The following is an 11793-nucleotide window of genomic DNA, read 5'->3' as shown; positions in this document are numbered from 1 at the left end:
TGGTATCTTAGCTCCACTTTGTGCCATCATGTTTAGAAAGTATTGACGATCTCTCCTCATTATCTCTTCAACCAATCTATTGAATTGAGGATCCATTATAGATTCTTGTATGTCTGCTGATAGTATTGAAGAATTGTCCACATTATCATTGTGTGTAGCGTTGTGTATAGCGTTTGCGCTTTCCATATTTGGATTGTGTCTATAAACATTCATGTCTGGTAATGTAGTGTGCTCAGGATTGTAGAAGACATCATTGTCATACTCATAAGAACTCATGTTTACGGGCCCTTGAGCTTCTTTAGCTTTTCTCCTAGATTTTTGAAGACGGGTTTCAACCATGAACTAGGTGTTAGACCAATATGTGAGAGACTTAGACGAAAATGACAAGAGTATGTAAGACCAAGAGTTGTATGGAGTGTAAATGAATCTGAAGTTTACTTGCAATGTCCAAAGTGTAAGACCAAGTATGTATGTTGTAGAGTAGGTGTGACTTCCAAAGAGAGGATAGTTTCTCTTGATGAGGTAAGCTGACCTTGACTCTAAGTAAGACCAAATGAGACCCAAAGGTAAGAAACCTTGATGAGGGACCACTTAGCAAAGTGTTGTAGTATGTAGTGTGTTGACAAAGTATAGTGAGGACAAGCAAGTGACTTTTTGACTCAAGTTTAGACAAGTATGACTGTAAAATGAGGTATGAAGCAATGATGGACTGTGTAAGACCTTAGAACAGGCTGAATGCTAGATGAACCTGAAGAGATAACCTAGGAAGCTCAAGTGTGCCGAAACTGATTTCTTTGTTTGCTTGACTGTTAAACTTTTTTAAATCCTGACATAGACGCCTCTGTATACTTCACAGACGCGGTTTTAAGACACAGACGCTATTCTGTTTGACACAAACGTGATTTTGAGATTTCCTGCTGATGTTTGCTAAGACTGACAGATTTTTTGCAATTGCGGACACAGACGCGCCTGTATACTTCACAGACGCTATTTCCAGACACAGACGTGTCTCTGTTCGACACAGACGCTGGTAAAAACACAGACGCTATTCTGTACTTCACAGACGCGTTTATCAGACACAGACGCGGTTTTAACAGACACAGACGCGTTTCTGTAACCTTAGTGCAATCTTTCCTATCTGTGAATTTGTTTTGCTGTGACCAAATCTGATTTTTCGACTGTTTTTCGTGACAAGAGGACACAGTGTTGATGACCCAATGTTTGCAGACTGTTTAGACTCCAAAAAGTGTGTTGTTTGATGTAAAAAGTTTTTGCATACACTTGAAGACACAAAAGACACAATGTTTTGCTGTTTTGTCTTGATTGTTTGAATGTTTATCATAAGTCAAGCACAATTCTTATGGCTGGCCAGGACAATAATTGTTGATCCCACATGGGGTTTTACCCCCGAGGCTACGCTATTCAGAGTGGATACTTAGATGCTTGACCTCACTGGCTCCACCCTCGGCACTCACTTCTCGGGTCAGCCAAGCATCAGTCCCCATGAAAACTCCCCATGGCGAACTTTGTATCTCTACTAAGAACCGTATGTGTGTGGGCCGCTACCAGAGGTCCGACCTCCTGCCTCAACAACTAGAAGGATTTGGGCATCTAAAACAAAATGGTGCTAGTAAGGGCATCCGCTCGTGTGGCCATACATGCGGCACTTTCAGCTCTGTAAATACAGAAGGCTCCCAGCCGGTAGGGGTTACGCCCTACAAATGATCAAATAAATTTGATCAAACGGGTTTATGGGGAGACATAGTGTCGGTATGAACTAATCAGCACACGTTATTCATAGTTTTCACCATGAATACATTTGATTATAGTGGTTTGGATGAGGTGGGTTTTCCTCGCTACCACTTGGGTCGTTCTCTTCTCACTAGTAGTCCTAATGACCACACGGGAAGACAGGCCCTCTAAAGAATAAACAAAAAGAGCCTATTTCTCAAGACACAAAAGACAATGGTTCAATTTTAGTGCACCAATTGAAGTGTTTGCTAAGCTATGAAGACAAGGCACACAAATAAAATTACAAAACCCTAGCTAAGGCCCTGCAACAAAATTGTTAGTAGTTTGGGTTGTTTCAAATGATAACCCCTTCCTGCAAGCACACAAGTTAGGTAAATTTTAAGAAAACCCAAAAAGACTTTGTGAAAAGGGGCCTTCAACAAAAAACGTATTTGCCTCCAAAGCAAGCTGCACAAACCAGGTTAGCTAGATCTGCAAAGGTTAGCCAAAAATAAGCCAGATCTGAAACCCTAAGTACAAAATCCGAAAAGCCGAATCGAAAAACTTGAAAAAAATTTTGCAAAACAGAATGCACAGACGCTGTTATACCAGACACAGACGCGTCTGTCCGACACAGACGCGGCTCTGTGATTCGCAAACGTGATTTCAGAACACAGACGCCTTTTTATTATGCAGACGCGATCAGAGGGTTCACAGACGCGATTCGGGATCACAGACGCGACTTTCGGAAACCTGCAAAAATAGAAAATGACAGAAACACAGACGCGATAAAAGATGTCACAGACGCCTCTGAAATACAAAAACGCGATCCGAACACTCGCAGACGCGAAAAAAACCTAAAATGTCGTCGAAATCGTCCGATCTGCAACTTCAAAAATGCAAAATCTGCAACAAAATGTTAAATGCAAAGGGACAAGAGTCCCACCGGGCGTGCCAAAATGTATATGGTGAAAATGGATAGCAATAAACAACAATATTGAAAGACTAAAATGGATTCAACCACCAAACCCTAGCCTAACAATGAACAAAGATCCACCATAACATATGAAGATAACCTAAGACAATGCAAATATAACTCAAAAATCACAAAGATTATACCATCACATGTCCACTAGGGTTTTGATCTCCATTCTTCCTATCTCCATTGATCTTGTTTGATATGCTTGCTCTCAGATTTTTGTATGCACAAGAGCTCAACAAAGAACGGAATGTGGTTGCAAGTATGATCGTAGTGTAGCCAAGTACTCCAAAATTAGTCATTAGTCATTAGGATGTGTCATTAGGGTTTTGGTAATGAAGAAAGCATCTCCTTAAATAGAAGACACAATAGAAAATGGAGGGTTAAGATTGAGAGGTGTAAAAAGAGAGGTCGGCTAGGATTAGAGGGTAGGTATAAGAAATACCAAAATAATGAAAGGGGTAGGTAGTGTAGGAAATAAGAGATGAATGACATGTGTCATGTGTAGAAAAAGATTAATGAATTAATTAAATAAATAAAGATTTATTTAATTAATAGAAGAAGTAGGACAATTAAATAAATAAAATATTTATTTAATTTAGGAAAGGGATAATTTAAATAAATAAATGTATTTATTTAAATGAGAAATAAGGCTAGAAGAGGATAAATGAATTAATTAAATAAATAAAGATTTATTTAATTAATAGAAGAATTAGGCTTAGATAATTAAATAAATAAAATATTTATTTAATTAGACATGACAATTTTGGGTGTCTACAGGTTCAATCCCTAATCCTCCTATAAATCATTTCTAAATCCTTAGCGTTACGTTTCAATAGTTTTTTGAACCTCATGAACCCCTTGAACCCTTTGAACCATCTTGAACAGAGTTTATAGTGTTCATTTAGGTACCGCAGGTGCTAAGTTATGTCTAAGACATTTTCGGGCTAACATTCATATCAAGTGTTTTGCAGCAGCTTTATTTCACGACCGCGAATGATGTTTCATATACTCTTTCTCCAGACTGTGAACCATTTGAACCTAGTTCAAACAGTTCAGTGATGTTCAAAGTGTTCGATGAAATTCAAGGTTCAAGTTCTGCAAGTCTGATTTTATGACAGTCATATAGACCCGCACAAAGTGGCTCATATCTTTTGGCTCAGATATTATTTTTGAAATCTCTCAAATCAAAATGCAGAAAAATAGGTTGCGGCCAACATATCCAAAATTTAGAGAGATCCAACGGTGGAAACAAAAGTTATGGCCCCCATACCGAGACAGACTTTGACTGTCACAAATATTTTCAATCCGCCAACATAATGAATATTTTCACTTTGGTTTAAAATATTCAAGTGCCACTTGTCCAAATATTTTTATAAACTTTAGAGAATTATATTTCTAATGTTTATAAATATTTGATGTTATAAATAAGAGTAATGGGGAAAGTGAAAAGCATAAGTTAAATTTTTTTTCAAGATTCAGTTATAAAAATTGAATAAAGATTTCATGTAACTATTTATTGTGAAAGGATTGAAAGAGGAGGGGTTCTTCTTCTTTTTCTTTTCTTCCAGCAGCCTGTGGGGAGGGGAGAGTAGATTAAGAGTTGAAGCTTTTCTAAGCAATGCTTTGTACAGAAAATATCAATCTTTGAGTTGATTTTCAGACATGAATAGAATGCAGATGATATCTTCAATCTTTGTGTTGTTGATATTCTTCTCATGGCTGTAGCTGGACTTTGAGCCTTTGCAGTTGTTTATTAATGTCTTTTTCTGTTATAATCAATTGTGTATGTGGATTTATTACAAGTCTGTGTGCTTGAAAGTAAGCCATATTGGAGCAACGACTTTCTCTGTTAGTTTTTAGTCCAAATGCTATCCATAATTGCAGAAAATTAAAATTTGATTTAATGGTCTTCATTTATATATGTTTTGTAAGTCTTTGTCATTCATTTTCATGGCTATGGATGAATGTTATTTTCCTTTATTGCTTTCTGGTTAAAAGCATATCAGCAATTTAATTCCTTGTAAATCTTCTAAGAGGGAGCTGTACCTCTCAATTCAGAGGAAGATTATCACTTCAATGATAATCTATCCAACTGTTAGTACTTTTTGTCCTTCATTCTGGGCATTTTGAGTTTATTTGTATAGTTATCTTCGAAGGACAAATCTATTCACTAACATTGATCAAGTTGACAAGCTTTTATCTGAGTTTCATGAAGGATCAACAGGGGGACACTTCTCACCTAGAGCTACAACTCTTAAGATTATGAAAGGAGGCTACTATTGTCCTAATCTATTTAAAGATGCACATTCATGGGTGAGAAAATGTAAAGAATGTGTCATGTTTGCAAGAAAAGAAAAGTTGGCAGCTCTGCCCCTGCAACCCATTCAAGTAGAACAACCCTTTATGAAGTGGGGTTTGGACTTCATTGGAGTCATAAATCCACCTTCAAGTGTTAGCCATAAGTGGGTACTTACAGCCACTAATTATTTTACCAAGTGGGTTGAGACTGTAGCACTCAAAGAAGCAAATGAGACAGTTGTTTTGAACTTCTATGAAGAGCTAATAACCAGGTTTGGTGTTCCAGAATCAATAGTTTCAGATAATGCTCTTGCTTTTGTAGGAAGTAGAATATCTGATTGGGCTATTAAAAATGGTGTCTATCTCAATACATCATCTAATTACTACCCTCAGGGAAATGGACAAGTTGAGTCCACAAATAAGAACTTGTTAAGAATCATTAAGAGGACCATTGAAGGAAACTAGAGAGCTTGACATACCAAGTTGAAACCATCCTTATGGGCTGATAGGATTACACCAAAGAGATCCACTAGAGTGTCACCATACATGCTTGTGTATGGAAAGGAAGCAAGGCTGCCCATTTCACTTGAGCTTCCAGCCCTTGATCTAGCTAACCAAGTGGATATGATTGAAGGAGAGCCCTTGACAACAAGATTGGCTCAGCTAGTTGAACTAGAAGAAGTTAGAAATGATGCATTGAAGAAGATTGAGCATCACCAAGCTCAAATGAAAAGATCATTTGATAAGAGAGCAACTTCTAGAGTGTTCAAGGAGGGAGATATTGTCCTGAAATGGGATGAATTCAAGAGCAAACTAGGCAAGCATACAAAGTTTGATGCTTTTTGGAGCAGGCCTTACATGATTTTTGAGTGCAAGTAACACAATGCCTTCCATCTATCTAAGTTGGATGGTGATGTTGAACTAATCCCAGACAATGGGATTCACCTCAAGCATTGCTTTTAAGGTATGCCTAAAATCTGTACATATTTCAGTAGTTTCCTAATATTAATAAGTGCTTCCGTACAATAGTTAGTTGCAATTTTGTTTTCCCTAAGTGCTTTGTGCACAGTTATGTAGGAGTTATAAGGATGTTTCTGCTTGAGAGTGTTTCTACTGAGTGAACTCACAATGTTGGTTCCCACTTTTTCGTACACCCTGATTTTTGCTGAAACCATACATTTTTTAGAACATATTTAATGATTTTATCTTTAAGAGGTCCCATTTGAAGTAATTAATTGAAGAGAGTTAGATCAAAGGTTCTTAGATCAAAATTTCTTGGATAGAACCTCTCTACTTCTAAATCATACTTGCAATGGAGTCTCCTTTGCATCTATCAAATGTTGATAAAAAACCAATTTTACATTAGCTTTTGGGGGGTCAAATGAATTCATTTAGAAGTTTTCTTTTTTTAAAGTATTTAGCCCTTATTATAAGATTTCCAAGTAGTATAATTTTCAATATATTTTTATTTTATTTCTTATGAATGTAGGGTTTTCACCGAACATGAACTCCTTTGTTCAATGCTTATGGAAAAATAGTAAACGTCACCCGAAAAATTCTGAAAAATATTTACGCACTAGGCATTGAAGTCCTCTTTTCAACAATTTATTTTTTTATTTTTGTTACATATATAACAAGTTATGTAATATCAAATGGACATATGTCAAAATTAAAGTTAACTCAACTTCAAATCTTAATAAAATATGAAATATTGAAGATAATGTTACAAAATCAATTGCAAACACTAGATATGGATGTTTCAAAACCAAATTCGATAGAATCATGTTCATATCTATTATAGAAAAAAAAGTTATGCTATACAGAGTGGGTATCACTCTTTAAAAATGGTGTTTTTGAAAAAAAATAGTTTTTGAGGGAGATAGAAAAATGGAAGCAAATTGATTCCAAAAATTATTGTAAAAATATTTTTCGAATCTACATACAAAATGACACAAATCACTAGTTCACATCATCTACAAATTCCTTACGGTTTAGAAGTAATAGGTGTCTGAATCTAAAGTTTTTTTTCTTCTGAAAAATGAATATTATAGTGTCAAAGTTGGCAAAAAAGTGTAACCCACTATTGTGGGTTCACCATACTGTGATTTATTTTAGTTATAATAGAGAGGTATTCATTATATGAAAAAAGGAATATATGTATTCTCTATCACACACGAGAAACAACTCCTTCATATAGCTAACATAGATTCCATTAGTGTTTCAAGAGGTGTTTTGTTGTTGCATGTCCTAATCTGTCAGTTACACATGCATGATATATGACAGCAAGCTATTTGAGCTTACTGTCACAAACCACACACCTGAAATCAATAGGTTAGGATAGGTTTTGAGAAAAAGAAAAGTTTGGCAGTGTTGTGAGATGTGTTTTCTCAATTTTCTAAAAGCTACAGTGACTCTGTGCCTAATGAATAGTCTTAGGCAGTTGGTCAAGATGTTTAGCAGGCAAACATATAGTAGATGTCGTCAGAAATGTTACCTATTTTTCACTACAAGCTCAATCAGGTAGAACTTTATTGTGTTAAAAAATAAAAGGTTCTTTTTTATTCCGCTAATTGCATTCATGAACTTTTAAAAGGGAAGAACAAAAAGATTACATTATCATATCTCATTATGTAAATGCATATGAAATAGAGAGAGAACACGAATTTTATAAAAAGTAATCTTTATTAATATGAATGTACAATGTCTCACACAAGCCGTGAGACTGACTAACTGATATTGGTGCAAATGAAGAACATTTTATATATTTGTAGATGCAAAAAGAGATAAATGTAAATGCACAAAAATAAGGGTGACTCGTCATTGCCTGAATGACGAGTCATCTCTGATTGGCTCTGGGTTGCCCAACTTGCATCTAGTGTGTTGTCTCCTTGCCGCCCCTAAGTACCTGCATTTGAGAAAATGTGCTAGAGAAATTAAGAGTCGTCATTATTTATATGCACATGCATCTGAAAACACATAATCCATCCCTCATGTGCATCACAACAACTAGTACAACATATAAACTTAGGAAAAAAAACAGATCAAATCATCAAGGAGAAATTAGATATGCACTGTTTTTGTCTAACTTGTTTGCTTCATGTGCAGATACAAGAAAGTGACATGGTTGTTTATTAGTTTTACATGAGTGGTGTAAAATGTGGCTCCCACAAGGGTTTAGCCCATCTCATTAAATATTTTTGATAGAGGTGTCGAGATTTTGCCTTGGGAAAGATAGTTATCCAGAGTGATCATAATGCTCTGATAACCATCGTGTACTAAGGCAAAAGCTCGACACCTCAATCAAAATAAATCTACTTCTCAACACAAGTGTTATTGCACCTACAGTCACCTTCAATGGTGCAACTCAAGAAAATGACAGTGAACATATGAAGACATAGTGAAAAGATGAGCAGTTATACATCAAAAAGGGCAACCACTTTATGCAATGACAGTCATAGAAAGATAGCATTGTTAAGAGGTTACCAAATTGCAGAGTTATGCAAGCAAAGAACGATGAAAAGGCCCTAAAGATGCCAATAATTGCAGAGTTATGCAAGTAATGAAGACAATCATTTACCCAAAAACAGTGAGCTGGGTCTTAGATCAAGGATTTACCATAAGAACAATCAATTGTTTGGTATAGAGCCCTTCATAGATGCAAAGGCAGTGATGAGCATTTTTTATACAAAAGAAAAACTTCATTGCAACCACTTTAACAGTGCAAAGGGGGATGGTTTTGATCCATGAAGAGAAAGATAACCTTCATGGCAATGAGAAACAAATGTTCAATTATAGCTACAACAGGGTCACATGACAGTAAAGGCAACCTCCATGTGAAAGTCTTAGTGAAGAGAAGGAAGTTAGCCTTTCAAAAGGATCCTTTTTGCAAGCATGCATTATGGATTTGTGAGTTATTTTTAGTTTCATTGTTGGAATTTTGTGAGTTCAATATCAAAGCAAATCATTTTCAGTCATTGGTGGGTCACCTTTTTAGTAGTAGTTTCATTTTATGCATATCTTTTTACCCCTTTTCCCAAGTCAGTTTTCAGTTAGATTTAGGTGATCATAAATGAACCCGACCTATAATCCAGAGGTCTACTCTCACAATAGGATACCCACAGCCTAAGAGTAGTCCCATGTTTCACGGGATTGCAGGTATTTCATATTTGCATCAAGTGCAAATCCCCATGACAACATGGATATGCTAGAAACATTCCAACATAGAGCATCATTCCAATTAAGAATAATAGATGTATTGGATAAGATTTTAGAAATAGATGGGGCACATGATATGTCTAGTCTATTAGTTACATTACCAAGATTCACTTTTGTTACTAGGAATAATGAAGTGTCATTTGTAAATTGTATATTAATCAATCTATTATTATCATGGAGGGATATCCCTTAATTGTTGGGCCTATAGGACATTCCCTTGGTATATAATACATGACTTCTTAAGCTAGAACAAACAAGGATGAAGCCAAAGGACAACCTTGAATATAATAGATATCTAGTCAACTCCTCATTGATTAAAACTTGAGTATTTGTATTTTTGAATAACAATTCCACCATCCTACATAATCTATCTCTAAAATTAAGCCTCCTAATACCATCATTATAAACAATTATTCAATTATGTTATAAACATTTTGAAAATCCAAAAGAGCCATACATATATTATGTTTTATTTATTTTTATATGTAATTTGATTTATATTATTAATATAAATATTTAAAGCATATATTATGTAATAACAAAAGCAGGGATTAACCCCTGATCAAATCTTAAAGCATGGAGAAACTACCAACTACTAACAATAACCCTACTACATCTGAACTTCTAAACCACCAACCCAGAGTTACATACTACCCGCCTACAAACCTACCTTCATTTATTAAATGTGGTCTTTTACCACTATCTCAGTGCACCAGCTAACAAAGCATAACAAAACACTACTATGCAACATCCCCATTGCAAAAGAAAGCAAAAACATACTAGGTTTTTTTCTTCTTGCCTAGGTCATCAACCCAAAAGTCTTCATGGCCAAACAATGTTTTTTTCTTTGTTCTCTTCTTCTTGGCCTCCCTTTCCATTCACAGCTCCACTTCTCTTTCCCAAACAAAATCCTTGAGAGTCTCCCACCCCAAGCTCACTTCCTTTGTTTGTGCCTCTCTATCTGCCCCATCATTCCACAAAATAAACAGATGAAATTTTGCTTCCCCTCCCTCTGACATGATTCCTTCACCAAACAAATGATGCGGACCCTTCCCCATCACTACGTGTGTCATGAGGGACATCAACGCACACAGGGAATGATCTAAAATGCAAGCCTTTCCCACCCAAACCACCTCCTCTCTCGACCTGAAAAATAGTTCTCAATCCACCATCATGGATACGATATCTATATTTGTCTTGTACCAGAATCCAGATTACAAATAATCTTTTCCAAGCAATAGCTCAATTATCTACAAGAAAGAGGGGTCATTGAATTTGAAAATCCCCCTGAGTCGCTGCTCCAAAATCTTGTTGAAAAAGGAAAGTTATTATTTTGATTGAACGAAGCAAAAAATTTGCTTTCATCTTCCTTAGTTGTATCTCTCTCGAGCACCCTCCTATCTCAATCTCACCAACTTCCTCAATACGCCAACACCTAGAGAATGAAAAAAAATTGTGGCCCACCTCTGCATTAAATAAACCTCCAACTCAAACCCTGTCATAATCATCATTAATAAACATTGAATTTCACATGATTGGCAGTGTGCTCAACACCCATCGACTAACTCGACATCACAAAAGTTTTCCCACACTCCATCCCCGCCCACTTAATGCAATGATGTGACCCTTTTAGAAAGTACATCGGCCACCTCATTTCCCTCTCTCAAAACATGGTATATTTTGAAGGATTAAAAAAAATCTAATTCATTTCTAATTACTTGGACAAATTTATTAATTTTCCAAGTAGATTCCTCATCTTTCAAAAGGGTGTTCACCACAATCTGAGAGTCCCCTTTTAAATGCAAACACAAAATTGAAAGACGTGTCATCCTCACTTCCAAAAATTTCGCCTGCACCTCAACTTCATTGTTTGTCCCATCAACCAACCTCTTAGCACCAATAGCCAAAATTTTCCCATTCTAGTCTTGGTCAACAAAACCTGCCCTTGAAGACCCCATATTAGCCTTTGACGCACCATCAAAATTCACTTTTATCCAACAAATTTATGGTTTTTGCCAAACAGTAGTTGCCTTGATATCTCCTTTGCTAGCAAAGAATCCAGATCCACCCAAGAGAGCCCATTAACAAGAAAATATTTAATTTGGTAAATGTTTTATTATTTTTACCCAAACCATACCTTCCTATATTGAAATTAGGTTCTCTTAAATGTACATCCCCTTAAAAAAACTCGTTTTTGAGGATGAGATAATTTTAGAAAGAACACAATTTCTAAGTCTAAAAGCTAAAAATTTTTCTAGGATCTTATATGATACACGTAATAGTGTGTTATAGGCTTCTAATTTTATTATTAAGGTCTTATCTTCGTCTTTTGAAAGTAGCTTAATTACACCTTTATTAATATATTTCCCTAATGATCCCACTTTCAATTTTTCTTAATATGCCTTCAAGAGATCAAAAGACACCCAATCAATACTAGATATATATAATTTAATAGATATGCTATCAAAACCTATATGTCTACCATACATGAATGATTTCGTGACCATACATGATTACTTCATTGCAAATTCTCTTTGTGGGTCAAGAGCAACATCACCATAAAATTA

The sequence above is a fragment of the Cryptomeria japonica genome, chromosome 3 (assembly GCF_030272615.1).
Source record: "Cryptomeria japonica chromosome 3, Sugi_1.0, whole genome shotgun sequence".
Taxonomy (NCBI): domain Eukaryota; kingdom Viridiplantae; phylum Streptophyta; class Pinopsida; order Cupressales; family Cupressaceae; genus Cryptomeria; species Cryptomeria japonica.
This window is presented reverse-complemented; position numbering follows the sequence as displayed.